Source organism: Hibiscus syriacus, unplaced genomic scaffold (genome assembly GCF_006381635.1).
Source record: "Hibiscus syriacus cultivar Baekdansim isolate YM2019G1 unplaced genomic scaffold, ASM638163v2 tig00116991_pilon, whole genome shotgun sequence".
In the NCBI taxonomy this organism is placed as follows: Eukaryota; Viridiplantae; Streptophyta; class Magnoliopsida; order Malvales; family Malvaceae; genus Hibiscus; species Hibiscus syriacus.
In genome coordinates, this window is record NW_024063509.1 from 107,567 (window position 1) to 129,344 (window position 21,778).

The 21,778-nt window shown below is 34.5% G+C and overlaps 1 protein-coding gene across 1 annotated transcript in view; it reads left to right on the plus strand.

The window, feature by feature from the left end:
• Positions 1-19,854, plus strand: part of LOC120193257 (magnesium transporter MRS2-1-like) — a 29,504-nt gene extending 9,650 nt beyond the window's left edge. Inside the window, exons 6-7 of the mRNA XM_039195798.1 lie at positions 18,000-18,004; positions 19,842-19,854. The gene's annotated coding sequence lies outside the window, so the exon portion shown is untranslated. The remainder of the gene's footprint in view (positions 1-17,999; positions 18,005-19,841) is intronic.
• Positions 19,855-21,778: the final 1,924 nt, after the last annotated feature.

Below are 21,778 nucleotides of genomic sequence, written 5' to 3' on the forward strand. Positions count from 1 at the left end.
AGAAATTTGATGGGATATGGAGGAAATGACCAACTACTGATTCACTGCTTCCAAGAGAGTCTATCGGGCTCAGCCATCCGGTGGTACAACCAGCTCAGCCAAACCTATATCAAGACTTGGAAGGACTTAGCCAAGTAATTTCTGGAACAATATAAGCATATTAACAATATGAGACCAGACCGAGTTATGCTACAAGGCTTGGAGAAGAAGCACAATGAGAATTTCTGAAAATACGCACAGCGTTGGAGGGATTTGTCTGTGCAAGTTCATTCACCCTTGGATGAAAAGGAAACTAAAAAAACTGTTTTTACAGACCCTGAAGACACCTTACTTTGGGCACCTGGTGGCAATCACATCGGGAACTTTCTCAGATCTAATTATGGCTGGTGAGATGATCGAGCTAGCTATAAAACAAGGAAAAATTGAGGGAAATGACTCCAGTGATAAGCCTCCTATAAAGAACAAAGAGCGAGAGATCAACAATGGCAACATCTACAACACCAACAAAGGTGTTACGATCTCAAGTTCGAAAATCACTGCAGTTGTATCATCCAGTACTTCTAAACAAACTCAGAGAGAACCAAGGAAAGAAAAGATTCGCATTAGTCCAATACCAATGACATATGAGGAGTTACTCCCAACGCTAGTTGAGAAGAATCTTGTGACTCCAGTTCAATCCAAACCCAGAGAGGCCCTATATTCTGAAGGCCATGATGTTAACGCCGTATGCAACTATCATATTGGGAGCTCAGGGCACACCATTGAGAATTGTGGAGCATTGAGATGTAAGGTCCAAGATCTGAACGATTCAGGGGCATAGACTTTCAATGTGTAATGGGGCATTATGATCGAGAGTCAAATGGGGCATCCATCAGGAATTATGTTGCATTATCAAGCATATCATCTTGTTTTAACTTGTTTTTCTTTCGTACTTCTTATGCGTGAACGTTTTTAAGTCACTTGACATTTAAACATTTTAAATAAAATGCTTCATTCTTAGGAAATGAGAAAATTTTAATCTTGAATTCCTTGAATATCACCTTAATTAAAAGTTGTTTAATAATTGAGGTTGTAAATCTTTGACAAATGACAAGATTAAACCCTGCAAAACAAAGACATATTGGTCCTAATTTAAAAGATACATCAGACTACACGTTATTCTCTTACAGGGACCGAGCTAGTTTTCTCTTCTCATGAAGAGTCCATCAAAGGTTTGGTATTCAGGTATGTGTTAGGAGCAAACAAAATGGGGCAACTAGCACATGAGATTGCAAAACTAATTGGTTTATACTTTTGTTTAAGACGTTCAATGATGATCATGATCTTCTCAGATGGAATGATCAAGTAAATGAATCTAGTTTAGGTCAGTTGCTTGGGAATTGAACTCTAACGATGAGATTTTCTGACCTTCAAAAACACCTAGACTATAACAGGTTCTTCTTAACAAACTTAAGAAATTGGACCCGTATACCCACATTATAATATTATTTATATACAATAAAGCTTGAGTTGTCCTTCTAGAGCAATTGGTTAAACGCCCCGACTTTATGGATAATATTCAGCTAGCATGATAAAGGTGATTATACTATACAATAAAGCTTGAGATGTCCCTCTAAGGAAATTGGTTAAACGCCCTGGCTTTATGGATCCAGCTAGCCATTTAATGGCAAATTTAAATAAGGAGTTTCGGTAAAAATGGACTAAGGGAGTTAAGGAACACTTATTATAGTCAAATACACACGAGCACTCAAGAATCTCATTTTTAGACCGATTTTTTTGCACTACCTTTGTTAAAGGAGCTTACAAAACTTGAACAAATGGAATATTTCAGAGAATTGAAACAAAAGTATTCTGAAATGTCTAGCAATTAATTATGCTAGTTATGTCATTTTGTTCGTCTCCGATCAAAATGTCAAATTAAGAAAGAGGGGCATGCCATGATCTTCACGATGACCAAATCGATGAAACGAACCCACCTTTAAACCAACTTTTTGATCTTGATATTTGTCAAAGATTTGCAGCTATCAAAGATTAAAAGAGCATTTGATTCTTTTGATATCCAATGAACTCATGTTTTATGATTTGCTTCAATTGTGAGACCTAGAAAGAAGTAATATTTTCAAAAATTCCTTTCGATAATTTTCAAAATTTTGAAAATAAGAAGAAGGAAAACATTTTCAAACAAGATAAGTTCTCTGGAAGCATATCTTGAAAATCAACGAATATTTCTCCGAAGCTCAAAGATTGAGGTCGGGGCAAGAGAATCCAATTTTCGGGCAAAATTTGTTGGAGCAAGATCAGCATTTTGTATATCAGATTTAAGCATGTTGAAGAATCCAAGATCAAGAATAAGAAATTCAAGATTCCAGAGTCAAGAGTCATCAAGACTGACAACCAGAGATTGAGATTTCTCTTCAAACCCTAACATATTTCGCATATACATCAACACATGCATACATTACGCGTGAAATTTGCATCTTTGTATTCATCATCATGTGCAATAAAGACCTTTATTTTTCCTCTTTTGAGGACAAATTCAATAAAACGACAAATAAATTTCATCTTGGCATACATCAAACATCCATCATCCATTTTACAGATCTTTCAGGAGAAGATGAGATCAAAAGACAACAAGACATCCTCATCAAGAAGGAACAATCATCTTCAGATTTAACATTTCCAATCTAAATTTTGTCTCGCTTGAGACAGTCTCATTTAATGCAGATGATTTATCTCACTTGAGATTGTTTTTCTTAAAACTGACTTTGTCTAACTTGAGACCATTTTACTCGAAATAAGATTTATTTCACTCAATATTGTTTTTCTTAAAACAAATTTTGTCTCTCTTGAGACAGTTCCCCTTGAAACAAATTTTGTCTCTTGAGACAGTTTCCCTTGAAACAAAATCTTTGAATATGTTTTACATTAAACGAAATTCGTCTCCCATGAGACAGTTTCTTTTGGAGCTAAGTTTTGCCTCTCTTTAAACAAATTTTGTCTCCCTTGAGACAGTTTCTCTTGAAACATAAACATTGAAAACATTTCCCTTGAAATGAATTTTGTCTCTCTTGAGATAGTTTCCCTTGAAACAAAATTTTGTCTTCCCTGAGACAACTTCTCTTAAAATATAAACATTGAAAACATTTACCTTGAAATGAATTTTGTCTCTCTTGAGATAGTTTCCCTTGAAACAAAATTTTGTCTCCCTAGAGACAGTTTCTCTTGAAACATAAACATTGAAAACATTTCCCTTGAAATGAATTTAGTCTCTCTTGAGATAGTTTCCCTTGAAACAAAATTTTGTCTCCCTAGAGACAGTTTCTCTTGAAACAAAAACATTGAAAACATTTCCCTTAAAATGAATTTTGTCTCTCTTGAGATTTCCCTTGAAACAAAATTTTGTCTCCCTAGAGACAGTTTCTCTTGAAACATAAACATTGAAAACATTTCCCTTAAAATGAATTTTGTCTCTCTTGAAACGAATTTTGTCTCCCTTGAGACAGTTCCTCTTGAAACATAAACTTTGAAAATGCTTCCCTTGAAACACAAAATATTTGAGTCAGATCTCCTTGAAACAAGTTTTGAGACAGTTTCCCGTGAAACAACGCAACTTACATTGAAACCAACTTCACGATGAAGGAGTCATCTGTAACACAGCCATACCGAAGTCTTCAGGTCAAGTTTCACCTTCACGTCGAAGTATCTTAAGCCAGAAGACGATCCAGAGACCACTCGCCAAGTACTTTGAGTCCGATTTCAACTTCACGACGAAGGATATCATGCTCAGAGGCTTCCAGTTTAACTCGACCTCAACACGAGGGAGTCATTTCGTATTTCAGTTCAATTTGACAAACCAATCAAATATCGGGTTTCAACTCTACGAAAGAGGATATTCGATATGAGCGAAATTTGCATCTTTTAGTCTTTGCTCTATTTTTGTTACACGATAATGAGCAAAGAGGGGAAGCTGAAGACACTAAATTTTGTCCTTCAGATGCTATTATATTATATAATATATATTTATGTTATAAATTATATTATATATTCATTTATATATAGTTTATTTATTTACATTCTTTTTTTTTCTTTTCAGGCCCAATTGGTGCCCAAATACAAATAGTCCAAACACAAGTGACCCAAGCAACCCCCAATGACTAAGTTTTCCAGAACCCTAGTTCGCCCCATCTTCAGCGCCGTTCTCTCCCTTTGAAGATCCATCATCGCATGCCGCTGCTCCAATAGTCGGGTTCCCCATCGGTTTTGTCAAAGTGACTCATTCATAACCAACCAAACAACAAGCCAGAATCGTGGAGCATCAAATAACCATGTTTTACTCGGAATCAAACTCTAGGAATAGGTTTCTTTAGTATTTATAAATACCCATGTACTTGACAAACAAGGGGAGAATATACACGAATTACTCACGAAATTACCAGAAAAATACAAGAAAATAGATAGTGGCATCGAAGCATTTGTAACAAGTTTTGAGAGAAATAAAAAAGGTAGCATCTTTTTTTTACCTTCGTTCGTTCGTCTTCCATTTTTGCATGTTGATATTTCCTTAAGTTTGAACCCCGAAAAATCATTCTTGGCCGAAGACCAAGGGGTTGCTTTTGAAGCTATTTTACTAGATCTACACGACCCCGAGGCTGTTTTGAAAAATTACTCGGATATTTTAAACGAGGAAAAGAAAAGCTTTCAAAAAATCAAATTTTTTCGAGGTTCATCTCTGATCAACGGCGACCGACGAGGTGGCCAGTGGTCAGTTTCTAGGAATTTTGGCCGGTATTCTTCATTTCGAAGAACATTGGAGAGAAACAGAGGGAAAGAGTTTACGTTTTGGAAAGAAATGAGAACAAATGAAAATTTTAAAAAATATTTGGCTTTTATAGTAAGCTCATATTACCCATTCAACTCGCGCCTGGATCCGACCCGGACACAAATGATCCGCGTGTTTTCATTCTGAAATGGGTAAATTCAGTTTCTGGTCCCTCATGCTTTTTAAATCTTTGATGTGACCTTCATTTTCATCGAATTCACCCCTAATTTCTTTTAAAATAGGTCCCCAATTTTGTTTTTCATTCAATTTGATCTGTTTACATCTTATTTTATTTTATTTTTTTATTTTATTTTTAAATAGTATATTTATTATTATCTATATTTAAGTATGTTTTATTTTCATTTTATTCATTATTATTACTTTTTCATCATTTTTAATCTATATATTTGTATATATATATTTTTTATATCTACTATATTTTATTATTATGTAAATATATACTATTAATATTTTTATCAGTTTATTACTATATATATATATATTTTATTTCTTATTTGATTATTTTTTAGAGAAAATAACCTTAGTGACCGAAAATTCCTTATAATATACGATTTTGACCAACTTTTTTTCGATTTGCCAAAATGACCAATAAAATCGCAATGCGATCTCTAAATCGCAACGCGATCTCCAGTATCGCAAATCAGTTTCCAGATTCGCAACGCAATTTTGACTATCGTATTGCGATTTTCCAAATTCGCGTTGCGATTTTAGAAAATCGCAATGCGAATATGTAAATCGCAACGTGATTCTGATTATCGCAACGCGATAATACATAATCGCAACGCGATTCTGACTATCGCGTTGCGATAATACAAAATCGCAATGCGATTTTCAAAGCGCCATTAGTATCGCAACGCGTATTTTATTTTCAAATTCCAAACACGAATATTAATACATCCTATAATCGCAACTCTTAACCTAAAACCCTAAATCATAACTTAGTCCCATCTCCATTCTCACTCTCTACGGCGACATCCGTCCCCATCTCCGACGAAATCCGTCCCCATCTCTGGTGAAATCCGTCTCCATCTCTCAGATACACCCTCGCAATCATTCACGATCAGAAATGGAAAATCAACCAAATCAACCACCGAAGGTTAGTTTTTTTAATTATTTTTATTTTGAAATTTTTGCATTATTATTAGGTTTTTCATATTGAAATTGATGATAAGTTTACTGGTAATTTCAATAATAGATTAACCATTTCCCTTAGATTGCTTATTAAATTCATTCGATTGCTGCCAATACTGATAAACTGTTTAGTCTTTAACCATGTAAAGTTAGTATTTGTCTTTGTTTTATCTTTTGGTTGAAGTAATGCTATTCATTCAAGTTTTAATTTTAGACAATGACTATTTGAAATCGAGGATCGCAACGCGAAATGAAAATCGCAACGATAGTCAAATTCGCGTTGCGATAGTCATTTTCGTGTTACGATTTTCATTTCGCGTTGCGATTATCTCGTTGCGATAGTTAAATTCTCGTTGCGATAGTCATTTTTGTGTTGCGATTTTCATTTTTCGTGTTGAGATTTTAAGTTTCAGAAACTATTATTCTTCTACAAATTGAAACTTGAATGAATTGCATTACTTCAACCAAAAAACAAAGACAAATACGAAATTCACAGTGTTGTAAATTTAAGTTTGAAGAATAAACTAATACTACTCCTTATGTTTATTATTGTTCTCTATTGTTTTTGGTATATCTTCACAGTGTAGTTTTTAATCTAACTTGGTATGTTTATTGTTTTTGTAGAACTTTTTTTCGGCTCAATTGACCTTAAGGAATAAAATAAGCCTAGTCACTACAATTGCGTCGAAGCTTTCACCTGTACAAAGAAAATTGTTTGAGGATACTTGCTTTGGGCCATGGCTGAGAGTACAACATCCGGGTGGAGATGCTATGTTGACCCATTTGTGGCTTCAGACCATGACTAGCGATCTACCCGAGAGTATAAAATGTGGTAATAAAGAGATATGGTTTCATTTTCCACCGGCGTATACGTGTTTTGGGCGGGAGGAGTTTTGCTTAATCACTGGTCTACGCTTCGGACACGATGATGTAGGTCGATATACTAGTCATATTACCCGCCCATCATGGTTATCCCGGGTTTTTCCTGAGCTATCAATGGAGAAGCCGAATTTACACGTCGACGACTTGACGAGATTATTGAAAAAGAAAGATGGTTTTACTTGGATGGATGACGTCGATGTTGTCCGAGTATGCCTTTTAGTACTTTTTCATGCTGACTTTTTAGGCAGAGAGGCCAGACAACCTATTCCTAAGGACCTAATATTATTGGTAGAGGATCTAAATGCATGCAACCTGTTTCCGTGGGGTTCGTATATATGGAAAACTACCTGAAATAAGTTGTCGTCTGCCTTTGATGACCGCAAAAGTTTGCGTGGCGATGGTTCTAAATACACTTTGTCAGGCTTTATTGGGCCTTTAAGGTAAGAATTTCTATATAATGTTTCCAAAATTATAATTAATTATTTAACAATTACTAATGTTTGTGTATTATATTGTTTTTGTAGATTTGGATATTTGAGGCTTTTCCCGACATGCAGACATATGCATTAAAAACTTCAAATGATATTCCTAGAGCTATTTCCTAGAAGAGGAAATGGTGGCTGTTGATTTGGGAAGAGTTACTACGGTATACGACAACAAATGATGTAAGTTAACACAAATACTACCATATATAAACAAGTTATTACTAGTACACGTTTAACTTTGTTTGAGCTTTTATATTGTTAGGAGGCCAACACTCCATTACAGAGGCTGACACCCACGAAGGCCAATACTGGGCGCATGCAAGTAATAAAAGAACGAATATACAAAATCATATACACAAGAAATATAATCATTTAAATGTGAAATGCATGTAACTAACAAAAATGAGTCAACAAAATTATATTGATTTACTAATCGCAGCACCAATGGCGATAAACAGCAACTCAAAGCGTCCATCTCTATCTGTTTTGATATGAGTTACCGACCCAGGATTTTTCAGCTTTAAATTGTGACAATAAGCTGGCAGTTGGGCAAACGATGCTTCTGGCGACCCCCTCAACAATTCCAAGGCATAACATTTGGCTCTCCAAGCTTGAGAATATGAGATACTAATCTTGAACCGAGCATTCATGTCATTCATAATTTCATGTCCCCGATATACCCTGCCATTCAAAAACATTAACTCAGCCAGAAAACCACCAAACACCTTTTTGTTTGCCTGTCTATGGTGAGGAAAAACTTGGGTTCTTGAACATGTATGTTTATCAATAAAAGTCCTAACTTGAAACATTTCGCAATCTTTTATCCTCTTTGCAATCATACGCCACGTACAGTTTTTGTCAATCATACACCTTGTTTTAAAACGATCTTTGCTTGATTTGTTAACTTTTAGTTGATAGCCATCTTCCACACATTTCGTATACAAAGCTATCTTCAAGTCTTCCTTTGTATCAAAACAATCATCTTTCTTGATATGAATAATTTTTGTGTAACAATCAACTGCTATCTTTACCAACTCTTCTTCCGGTATCTGAAGTAATTCTGGCATATTCCAGTTATACTCTCGTGGTATTTTCTTCGGGGACTTTTCTTCGGGGATTTCTTCTTCTTTTTTTTCTTCTTCAGGGTTATATGAATTACAGAATGGATGTTCAACATGTTTATTCATAGTCGTAACTTCCTCCTCATTATCATCAACAACATCTTCCTCGGCAGCGGCTATTTCATCATCAAAATTCGGGTATTGACCAATATCAAAATCATTACACGCAGGGTCTGTTTCTTCTTCTGAAACATCATCAAAATCCGAGTATTGACCAAGATCAAAGTCCGGGTATTGACCAAGATCAAATTTCGAATACTGACTAGTAGTCACAATTTTTTCTGTTGGCTCATCATCGTCTAACTGGTCAATACGAAAACCGGAATTTGGTGCTGAAAGTTGATTGGGATTTGGATTAGGGAAAGGTTGTGGGTTTTGAGATTGTGTTTGGTATTGGAAATGTGGTGAAACAAAATTTGCTTGGTGATGAAATTGTGGTAGAACTATTAAATTTTGAGCACCATAAACTGGGGTTGAAAAACTTAGTTGATTACTACCCGCTACTGACCCAACTTCACTACTTCTAGGTTCAACAACATACAATGTAACATCATCTTGCGAAACACTAATGTAAGCAATGAATCGTTCAACATCTTCATTGTCGGTTAACAAATAAATTTACATTTTCTCTGATAAGATAGCCTAAATCCACTTAAGGGCTCTAAATTCAATTTATTTGTAACACGTAACATTAGAGTTTCATAAGTTAACTCTTTTAATGACAGTTTTAGTTGAAGATTCATGGGTAAAGACATATATTGTAAAACACCATGAATATTCTCTCATGACCCTCCAAAACACAAATCTATCCAAACATGATCAACATTAGATGATTTCATTATTGTAAATTAATTTACTAAACAAACGAGCTGCGAAACTAAAACCTGTTGCCGGATGGGGAAGGATGTCGTTGGATATAAGAACGGATGTCGCCGGAGAGAGTGATAGATGGAGATGTAATGAGTTGCGATTTAGGGATTTAGGTTATGAGTTGCTACTGCTGCGTAGTTATATACCCAAAACATTTGTGTTGTGAAACTAAAACCTGTTGCGAATTTGAAATTCAGCGTTGCGACAGTCAGAATCGCGTTGCGATAGTCAGAATCGCGTTGCGATTATGTATTATCGCATTGCGATAGTCAGAATCACGTTGCGATTTACATATTCGCATTGCAATTTTCTAAAATCGCAATGCGATAGTCAAAATCGCGTTGCGAATATAAAAACTGATTTGCGATACTGGAGATCGCGTTGCGATTCAGAGATCGCATTGCGATTTTGTTGGTCATTTTGGCAAATCGAAAAAAAGTTGGTCAAAATCGTATATTATAAGGAATTTTCGGTCACTGAGATTATTTATCCTATTTTTTATTATATTGTATATATGTTTTTTTTTCCTTTTTACTTCATTTTTTACTTCATTTTTTTATATTCTCGATGTTCATTTTATTTATTTATTTATTTTAAGTGTATATGGATTATTACTACTTTATTTGTTATTTTTTGTTTTTAATTTTAATTTTATTTCTATTTTTATTTGTGTTTTGTATTCCTTTTTATTTTCTTTATATTGTTATATTCATGTTGAATTCCCTATTTCTTTATCATTTTCTATTTTATTTATTTTCATTTCTTCTCTAACTCGTCTTTTGACTTTTAAAAAGGGTACATTTCAACCAATCAATGGTAAGTTTTGGATCGTTATTTTATCTTTCAATTTAAAATTACAACTTTCTTAATTAAAGACAACTGGAAATTACACTGTACCGAAAGGGCAGTTCAAGGGTAATAACCATTCCTTGACTGTAACCGACTCCCGAATCCGACACATCATTGGTAAGACGCAGTTCATATAAGAAATAAGATATTTGGTCAATCTATTTATTTCTAAATAAATGATCGGTTGCGACTCCAATCCATTTAATCCACGTCCGAAAGACGGTTTCGACAATTATATTAGGTTTCGCATATTATACGCTAGATTCTATTTTATTGTGTAATATTATGTGTCTAATTATTGTTTTATTTTGTACGTCTAATGCGATTAATTCAAGATTAAATCCAAAATGCAAGCCAATGACCTAACAGTTGAAACTCAATGGTGGAGATAGCCCGTGTGTAGACCCCACAAAGCTAAGGTTTTTGTCTTTTGTTTTTAGCCGCTAGCATCTCTACCGTTGGATCAAGATGAGATCCAACGGCCTATGATAGAAGTCATCTTTTAGGGTTTTCAGAAACTGCCAACTCTAATTCTTGCAGCCGTCTAGCAATGGTGGATTTGGCTTCACAATCCCGAATTTTTCGGCGTGTTTTCGAAGAGATTATCTCTTAGTGGGAAAGTAATTCCGAGGAAATCAAGAAAAACAGAAAATAATCTAGTGTTTTAGTAAAAATAGAACTCTAAACAAAACGGGATCCCTAAGTCTATAAGCCAACGAACAGTGGTCGAATCCGATCTAAGGCGGCTGGCGAGGCAGGGTACCGTCGGAATCTGGGTTTCGTTTGATTTTCGGTTATGTTCAGAGCAAGGTTTGATCTGTTTTAGTGGGAATGTGAAAAATGAAATTTGTTTATGAATTTTGTGCTTTATACTCAACCCGAGGACCCGTTTGGATGCCCAAGACCCGCACGTTTTTAATGTGTAGGGTCTAATGACGACTTCAATCCCCATAAAGGTTCTTAAAAATCATTTTGGTCCTTTTTCATATTAATTTTACCTTTGATTTTCCTCCGATCTGGCTACCAATTCCACTTTTATTTTGATTTTATCAGATTCTTTATTTTATTATTTTGCCTTTTACAGAACTTCGTAAATCTCGTTTGGTTACAGTTTATTTCCTTTGTTCATTTTTATTCCATGCATTTTACTTTAATGTGGTCGTTCAATGGTCTTGATTTTTGAATTCATCTTCCTTCAGTAGTGATTGATCTAAGCCATTTGTGATGATATGGAATACACTTGATTCATGCATGTCTTTTTAATTTTATTTCCTTATTCTTTTTATTAGCCATGTATATAAGGTTTATTTTAATTTTGTTTTGAGTTTCCATGTACTTAAACTTGGTATGTCTTAATTTCTAGATTAGCCCCTGATTCCAAGGTATTTAGTTTAGCCTTAATTTTGGAGGTTACTTGACTTATATTCAAACCTATCAGCCTTCCTTTTATTAGGTAATCACTTTAAATAATTAGGGAATTTCTTAAAATAGTTTCTGCTTATGCTTGAGGTTTTTTATTATTCGATTAAAATATCAAAAATTATTTAGTGTTAATATTTAGAGCCTTAATTTCGGGTTTGGGTTCTTAAATAATTTACTCTCGACTTAGATGAAGCCTTTATTTTAGGATTAGTCTCTTGTAATTTTTTTAATTAATTTAACTAATTGAATAAAATATTAAGATCCTTAGGTTTAATATTAGAACTTCAATTTTAGGATTAGTTTTATTAAATCCTTTAATCCATAATTTGACACTTTAGTTAGATGAAGCCTTAATTAACCCATTAGCATAATTAGGTCAATAATCGATTGTTTGATTGCATAATTTGGTTTCAAAAAAATAAAGGCAATGTTGATTTATTTGGGTTCCAATAATGTATCATCCGCTTGTGTTCGGGGGTGAACGTTATTATCTCCCGTAGTACATTGACATCCTTTTCAAACTTTTTCATTATGATTTTAAAATTAAGGCAATATTTATGTACTAGGGTTAATGGTAAACCTCCGCTCGTGCTCGAGGGTAATTATTATTAATTCCTAATTACATAAACACCCTTTTCAAATCTGCATACATAACGGGTCAAATATAAAATAAAATATTGAACTCATAGTTTTCAATTTTAGAACCATAGGTAATCAACTATGTATCAATTTTGGGTGTTGTGGGGGTGTTAATCATTCCCCGCACATAACCGACTTCCGAACCCATATTTTTGATTTCGCAGACCAAATCTGAGTGTTTTTTTATGAAGTAAAATATTTTATTTAAATTTACCTGATTTTATGTGGCTTACTCACACTTTAAAAATGATTGGAGGCGACTCCCATTTTTTACAATTTTTTTTAAAACCCGTCATCGGTCCGTAAAAAAGTCGTTATAACATATATATAAGTAATTAAGTATATATGTAATTATGTACAGATGGCACCTGATGCTCTGCTTTTACCTGCTGACAAGATAGGCATTTGGATACGAACTCAATTATAGCCCTTTTCATGTTTTTCCACCAATAACAACTTTTTAAAATCTTGATACATTTTATTTCTTCTTTGATGCATAGTCAATGGGTTGCAATGAGCTTCTGAAAGAATATATTTCTTTAGTTCTTCATTATCGGGTATGCAAACTCGACCCCAATAATATAAATATCCATCAGACTTAACTTCAAAGTCTTTCGCATCGTCTTTCTTTACTTGATCAATCTTTTCTAAACATTTTTATCTTTGCCTTGAAGATCTTTGATTCGATCTAACAGTGTAGGCCTCAATCTTAATTTTGCAACAAATGTGCTATCATTCTTCATGGATAATTGAGCATCTAAACCTCATAAAGAAGAAAATGTCTTTCGGCTAAATGTGTCAGCTACCACATTAGTCTTCCCAGGATAATAGTCAATGATCATGTTCTGTCACATAGTTGCTCATTCAATGATCGAACTTGGAACCAGAGAATGCCACATGGGAGGATTATTCTTTTTTGAAAGCTCAATTTTTGGATTTTGATCCTTGGGGATTATGGATTTTGATCCTTGGGGATTATGATCAAATGATGACGGGGTAATTTTATGAGAGATGGAGAATTAGGGGAAATGGGTGCACAATTAGGGTTCATCGAAGAAAGTAAGGGATTTCGGCTTGAAGAAATTATGAATTTTTTGTTATAATGATTTTTGGTCAAGTTTTGCTTTTCAATGATTTAAAGCATTTTTTTAAATTTTCTTGACCTTAATTCAAATGTTCATGTATATGTTTGTCACTAAAATGATATCTTTCTAAGAACTGATATCAATTTTCAAATGCATATCATTTTGTAATGCTTTATGCATATGAGTTATGAAGTATATTTATGAAAATGCATAAAGTATGATACACTTAGATATATATTAAATTTCATGTGCTACTAACATCTTTATTCATCTTTGTTGAAACTCAATGTCTTTTAAGTGTCAATTTTTTTCAAATGACTTCATATTAAGTTTTCTACTTACACTCCTATGTTACTTTGTACCTTAAAGTTTGAATTACTTTTATATAACAAAAATGGGAGAAGTATAGGCTTCAAAAATTCAATTTCAAAAATAAAAAGGGAGAGCTTAAATATTTTCTAAAATATTTCTGTTTTTCATTAAGTGTTTTATTCTAGAAGAGTTTAGCTACTATCATTCATTTTCCAAATGTTTTATCATATCAAAAAGTGGAAATTGTTGAACTTATTTTGATATACTCCCTCCGTCCCACTAAATGTGTCTCTTTTGGTTTTTTAAAATTGTTCCATTCAAAGTGTTCTATTAGAAAAGTCAACAAACAACAATATTTATGTTACCTTTTTACTCTTATATCTCACTATTTTATACCTATCAAAATAAATCTGTCAAATCTATCAATAAACTTTTATGGATAATTTTGTTATTTCTCTTAGTCAAATATATCTCATAAAATTATGTATATAGTCAATAACAGACACAAATAATAGGACCGAGGGAGTAAAAAATTAAAGGCAAAATGTTTTTTAACTTGATTAATTATTCAATTGTAAAAACTCATTTTCGTCCATAATTTAATTTGAACCTCATTTTTTTACTAAGTAGCATTACTATTACTATTTATTAGCATTCTAATTAGTGTTATCTATTATATTATATACTTTATTATATTATATATTATTATTACATATTATTACTACTTTTACTATTCTATTATTATTAGTATTTTTCGTCATATTTGTTATTGGAATAATATTCCTTTTATTGCAGGTCGAGCTACAAACCAACCCCACAATTAATCGAGCCTAACAGATGCAATCCATTAATTTTAACATATCAAAGGAAACCTAGGGTATCGAATGCTAGCTTCCGCCAACCCGTGTGCGCACCACACTCGTCGATGATCCAACTCCTCGAAGCGCACAGTGACCGGAGAAACACAGCGACACTGACGTCCATGTCAATCTTGCAAGAAACCAAAGGAGGAAAGTAATCATAAAGGAGGATTTTCCAAGATCTAAAACTGGAATTTTGAATCCATTTGATTCAAATCCCTGAATATTAGGGATTAAATGTAAACGTGATTGATCTTTTCTATTGTAAAGATCGAAGGGTTTTAGTGTATAAAATCCGGCGAAAGTAATGTAAAGAAGGGAGCGATATATCGACAATCCGAACGGTGAAAAGGTAGAAGAGGAGGCGAGCAACATACTAAAAACTCGAGACGATCCATCAGTGGACGGCAACGAATCAAGCGAAAGAAAGCCGAACAGTTTTCACCCATTTCACGGTTAACGAAATTCCTTTTGGAGGAACCGATTCCAGATTTGAAATCTCGAGGTCGAAACAAGTCACCTGGTGTGATTTGGTGCCACCGGCGGTCGACGACAACGGTGGCCGGTAGCCATGACCGGCAATGTTAAGGAACCAATCGCATTAAAGGAAAGAACAAAATGAATTCTGTTTTAAACTTCCATTGAAACATAAAGGTTGTTTTGCTTTTTGCAGGAAACACACGTGATTTTAAACTTTGAGGTAAACTATTCTTTTCTTAGTCCCCTCTTTTTGATGTTGTACCCACTTCAGTCCGTTACTTTGTAATTCTATTTCAATTTTGATACTTAGTTCTAATTTTTATTATTTTAGTCCTTAATTTATTTTTATCTTTAGTTTATTATTCAATTTTTACTTATATTTTTGCTATGGTTTTTGAAGGTTCGTTTAACCTTTTTTTTTTTACCCAATCGTCGTCACTTTGTCCATTCTTAAATTTGCTTCAGTCAGATTATTTTGCCTTAATTTGAACCAGGCAGCGAACTCTGTAACGTACAGACCAGCAAAGTTTTCAGTTCCACAGAGAAAAACAGGAGTTAAAGCGAACCTGACAGAACAACATAAAATTTCAGCTGGCTTTTTAGTCTCTATAATTTAATAATTTATTTGAGGCCCTCACAAGTAGAAGATGTCAAGTTCCGACTATTGAAGAGCCTCTCACTTTCACCATTATATTGCATTTATGATATCCATAACACATGTAAGACTAGAAAAACAACTGTTTATTTACAAATAACCCCATTAATTTGAAGTGAGAAGGGGAGAGAAAAATCATATTTTGAGATCTAATGAATACCTCAGCCACATCTTATTTTGCAAGCAATGAAAAATCGAGCAACCAAATTACTCCACTATAATTTGTGTAGTAGCATGTTTTTTCTTCACATAATTTAGTCAGTCTTCAAAATGTGTTAAATCAACATGGAGTGAACTTAATTGCATTAGTGAAAGGATTAAGCACATCCTAAAGGATTTCATTTAACTTTGCACCCTAGAACATGATGACCACCGGTCCACCATGCAGGTAGTGGTGACAGTTTATTCTAAATGCTTGGAATAATCCTCCAAAGTTTTATAACTGATTATGCAAAATAATATCAGCTCTATGCAATTAAAACTGCTGTTTGTCCTATTTTCGTTCTCTAAGGCATGACTTTATATTTAAACGAACTATACATATAGTTTCATCGAGTAAAATGTACAAGTACCCCAAACAAATGACTATCTCCATGTCCATTTGGCTTCACTCCAAATGACAACATTACCAAGTGGAGTGTCATTCAAAATAAAACGACCAACTTAAGTTACTCTGATAACTTAATGGAACTATGTTGATAATATGTGACATGTAAATTCAATAATGGACTTAATCTTTTTCTTGACACTGAAAGTTAAATACTTTCTTGAAGAGAAATCATTCATGCCATACATTTTCTACTATAGATCTTAAAACAAACAATAATTAGTGTACTTACTCTTTGATATGTGTGATGAGATAAATCGAAGAAAAACTTCTCTGGTACAAAAAGAAGAGAGTACAAATTTTACGAAGAATCAAAGCAAAACAATATTTTTTTATCCAATGATGATCAAAGCCAAAAATACGAAGCCATTATGCAAATAAAACAGCATTTAACACAGTTCTAAAAGCCAGAAAATTTGAATGCAAAAATAAACAATCATCTTCTCCTCTCCTTGCAACTAATTTTACCAGCAAAAAGACATGGATTCATGCTTAAAATTGACCAATCAATGCAGACCGCCAATTTACACTCAGTTTCTCTCAAACATTAACATAGAAAGAAAATAAAATCTAACGGAATATTCGCATACTGTAAGCAGCTAAAATGTACACTAAAGAAAGGGAAATAGGAAGAGAGAAAACTCAGAACGATTTAGTTACCTTGGAGAACAATTGAAGGTTTGAGTCGGAAGAGAAGCGAAAGGAGAGGTTGGAGCGCTGAATGTTAGAGGAATGAGGCAAAATAGGGGTGGTTTTAGCAACGGAAGTGAAGGCAGCCGAGGTTGTTGTTGAGAGTGAAGACCCATATATCAGTCGAGCAACAGAAATGATAATACGAAATGTGAACGATTGGAAAGAATGTATTAAGAGGAGATGGAAAAGAGGGTTTTTGATGGAGAAAAACGGAAGGAAATGGTTTCGGGGAATCCATAGAGGAGAAAAGCGGATGAGTTCGAGTGTTTAGGGATCGATGAGATCTAAAGTGTTAGAAATCCGACTATTTATTATATTCTAAACTCGTCATTTTTTATAAAAAAAAGAATTGGTGATTGTCTAAATTAAACTTTAACATGATGACTGAGATACGATAGTATTTGAGATTCTATGATCAGATTTTATCATATCACACTCAGGTTAACATTTAACTCAGAATGCTATTAATTTTTTAACAAAAAATGACGAGTTTGAACATAACGAATAATCGGTAATAATTATGAAACTTTTAATAATCGAGAGACTTAATAAAGTAATATCCTATAGTCGAATGCGTTGAAAATGCATGCCACTGAAAGTGCCAAGCAAGTTGGCATGAATAGTCAAACAATATTAATGCACCGAAAGTTTGTTTGGTTTTTAGTTAAATTTTGACAATGGTAAAATCTCAATTTTAGTAATTATAATTTAGGGTATTTACAAATTAGTCCTTAAGCTTCAACTATAAATATCCTATCTCATTTAGCTTCAAAACCATCCCAAAACATTCTAGCTTTCTTCCAATACTAGAGAGAATTTAGAGAGTTTCTTGAGAGTTGTTTTCTCCTTTTTTATCAAGAGAAAATTATCATTGTTTTCTCCTTGGTAGATCGAGAGAAGTTGTAATTCCTATTTTCTCATAGTGAAATTCTTCTACCGTTGCCCATGGTTTTTACCCTAAATTTTTAGGGGGTTTCCACGTAAATTTTGTGTCTATTTTATCTTCATTTTTATTTTTTCAAATTATCAGTTATAATTTTTCTTTATCCGATAGCCGTCTTCCGCAACAATTAGTATCAGAGCCAGATTAGAGTGTGTAATATATGCTTATTGTCTTTGTGGTTGCCACCAAAAGGTGGATCCTCCAACATAAGAAAGTAAGAAGTTATTACCCATTCTTTGAAGGTTCCAGAGAACTATTCACGATAGTGAAATAGTTGGAGCTATCCGTAAAAGAAGCTATGACAACAAAATTTGATATTGAAAAGTTTAATGGAAGAAATTTCTCACTGTGGAAATTGAAGATGAAGGCCATCCTGAGGAAAGACGGTTGTCTAGCAGCTATTAGTGAAAGGCCGGTAAATTTCACAGATTACAACAAATGGATCGAAATAGACGGGAATGCTATGGCAAACTTTCATCTAGCATTAGCAGATGAAGTATTGTAAAGCATCGAGGAGAAGAAGACATCTAAGGAGATATGGGATCATCTCACCAAACTGTACGAGGCCACATCGCTGCACAATAAAATTTTTCTTAAGAGAAAATTGTACACTCTCCGTATGCCAGAATCTACTTCAGTGACAGAACACTTAAATACACCGAACACTTTATTTTCTCATCTTACATCCTTAAGATGTAAATTAGGAGAACAAGAACGTGCTGAACTTCTATTTCAAAGTCTACCGGATTCGTATGATCAACTCATCATCAACTTGACAAACAGTAATGTCACCAGTCTATTCTTCGATAATGTTGCAGCTTCTGTTCTATAAGAAGAAAATCAGCGCAAGAAAGGGGAAGATAGACAAGTAAATCTGCAACAAGCAGAAGCGTTGACAACGACGATAGGGAGATCAACAAAACGTAGCCAAATCAGCAGTCACAAATATGGTAGATCGAAGTCGAGGAGCATTAAGAATTTAAAGAGCTACAACTGTGGAAAGAAGGGTCACTTGGAGAAGGATTGTTGAAGTCTAAATAAAAACACCAATCCACAAGGCAATACCGCAAACACTTCAGATGATGGAGATGCTGTATGTTGTGAAGCGTCAACCACCGTGGAAGGCAGAAAAAGATTTACAGATATATGGCTCATTGATTCGGGAGCGACATATCACATGACCTCAAGAAGAGAATGGTTCTATCATTATGAACATGTCTTAGGAGGATCTGTGTATAGTTGCAATGATCATGCCTTAGAGATCGTTGGTGTGGGAACCATCAAATTAAAGATGTATGATGGAACAATTAAAGTTGTTCTAGATGTGAGACACGTGAAAGGCCTGAAGAAAAATTTATTATCCTACGGATTGTTGGATAATAATGCAAGCAAGATTGAAACACGGATAGGAATCATGAAGATGTTCCGTGGAGCACTTGTGGTGCTGAAAGGCGAAAAGATAGCAGCAAACTTGTACATGCTGAAGGGAGAGACTTTGCTAGAAGCAGTAGCCTTTGTTACCTAATGTAGTTCAGATTCTGCAATACTATGGCATCAGAAACTTGGACACATGTCAGAACAAGGAATTAAAGTTCTTGTGGAGAAAAAACTACTTCCAGGCTTTACAAATATAACACTTCCTTTGTGTGAGCATTGCTTAACAAGTAAGCAGCACCGGTTAAAATTTAACACGTCAAATTCTAGAGGAAAAAGTGTTCTAGAATTTGTTCATTCTGACGTATGGCAAGCACCAGTTACATCCCTAGGTGGAGCAAAATATTTTGTCTCATTTATTGATGACTACTCCAGGAGATGTTGGGTGTACCCTATTAAGAAGAAGTCAGATGTGTTTTTAACTTTCTCAATCTTCAAAGCGCGAGTGGAACTTGATTATGGAAATAAGATCAAGTGTTTCAGAACAGATAATGGAGAGAATACACAAGCGAAGAATTTGATGACTTTTGCAGGAAAGAAGGCATCAAAAGACAGTTCATCGTGGCGAACACTACTCAACAAAATGGAGTGGCATAGTGGATGAACAGAACCTTGTTAGAAAGAACAAGATCAATATTGAGGGATGCAGGCCTAGAAAAATCATTCTAGGTAGAAGCAGTCAATACCAACTGTTATTTGGTGAATCGAGCTCCATCAACTGCAATAGAGCTGAAGACACCAATGGAGATGTGGACTGGTAAACCAGCTGATTATTCAAACCTCCATGTATTTGGAAGTATTGTATATGTGATGTACAACTCCTAAGAAATTTCAAAGCCGGATCCAAAATCCAAAAAATGTAAATTATTGGGGTATACTGATGGTGTAAAGGGGTATCGCTTGTGGGATCCCACTGCCCGCAAAGTGATCATCAGCAGGGATGTTATCTTTGTAGTAGATAAGCTACAAAGAAAAGAAGAAGATGGTAGTGCTGAAAAGTCAGAGACTACACATATACATGTGGAAAAGGAGTTTGAACAAGGAGATTCTTTTGAAGCAGAACCAGCACATGATGAACAAGAACCAGAGAGTTCTGAAGCTCCAACAACTCGTCAATCAGATCGTGTGAGAAGATGTCCCAATTGGCACTCAGATTATGTTATAGAAGGTAATATTGCATACTGTCTTTTAACAGAGGACGGTGAGCCATCAACATACCAGGAGGCAATAAACAACTCAGATGCTTCACTATGGATGATGGCGATGCAAGAGGAAATTGAAGCCCTTTATAAAAATAATACATGGGACATTGTGCCACTACCACAATGAAGGAAGCCAATTGGTAACAAATGGGTCTTCAAAATCAAGCGAAATGGTGACGATCAAGTTGAGAGGTATCGTGCAAGACTAATGGTCAAATGATATGCTTAAAAAGAAGGTATTGATTTTAATGAAATCTTTTCTCCTATGGTTCGACTAACAACAGTTTGAGTAGTTTTGGCAATGTGTGTTACATTGAACTTACATCTAGAGCAGTTAGATGTTAAAACAACTTTTCTTCATGGAAATCTTGAAGAAGTGATTTACATGCTCCAGCCTGAAGGTTTTGAAGAAAAAGAAAAGAAGAACTTGGTTTACAGGTTGAACAAATCTCTGTACGGTCTAAAACAGGCGTCGAGGTATTGGTATAAGAGATTTGATTCCTTCATTATGTGCCTTGGATACAACAGACTTAATGCAGACCCTTGTGCTTATTTCAAGAGGTCTGGTGATAACGATTTTGTTATATTGTTGTTGTATGTGGATGGCATGTTGGTTGCAGGACCCAATAAAGATCATATTGAAGAATTGAAGGCACAATTGGCTAGGGAATTTGAAATGAAGGACTTGGGATCAACAAGCAAGATTCTAGGGATGGAAATTCACCGAGACAGAAGTAATAGGAATATTTAGCTTTCACAAAATAATTACTTGAAGAAGATCTTGTCATGATTCAACATGCAAGATTGTAAGCCAATTTCTACCCCTCTTCATATTAACTTCAAATTATCCTCTAGTATGAGTCCTAGCAGTGAAGAAGAGAGGATGGAGATGTCTCGAGTACCGTATGCATCAGCAGTGGGAAGTTTAATTTTCGCTATGATATGCACAAGACCAGACGTTGCACAAGCAGTGGGAGTGATTAGTCGGTACATGGCGAATCCAGGCAAAGAGCATTGGAATACATTTAAGAGGATCCTGAGATACATCAAAGGGACCTCAAATGTTGCATTATGTTACGGAGGATCAAACTTACTAATCAATGGGTATGTAGATTCTGACTATGCATGAGATTTGGATAAAAGCAAATCTACTATAGGATATGTGTTCAAAATTGCTGGTGGAGCTGTAAGCTGGGTTTCAAAATTGCAGTCAATTGTGGATACATCCACAACAAAAGAAGAATATGTAGCAGCTACACAAGTCAGTA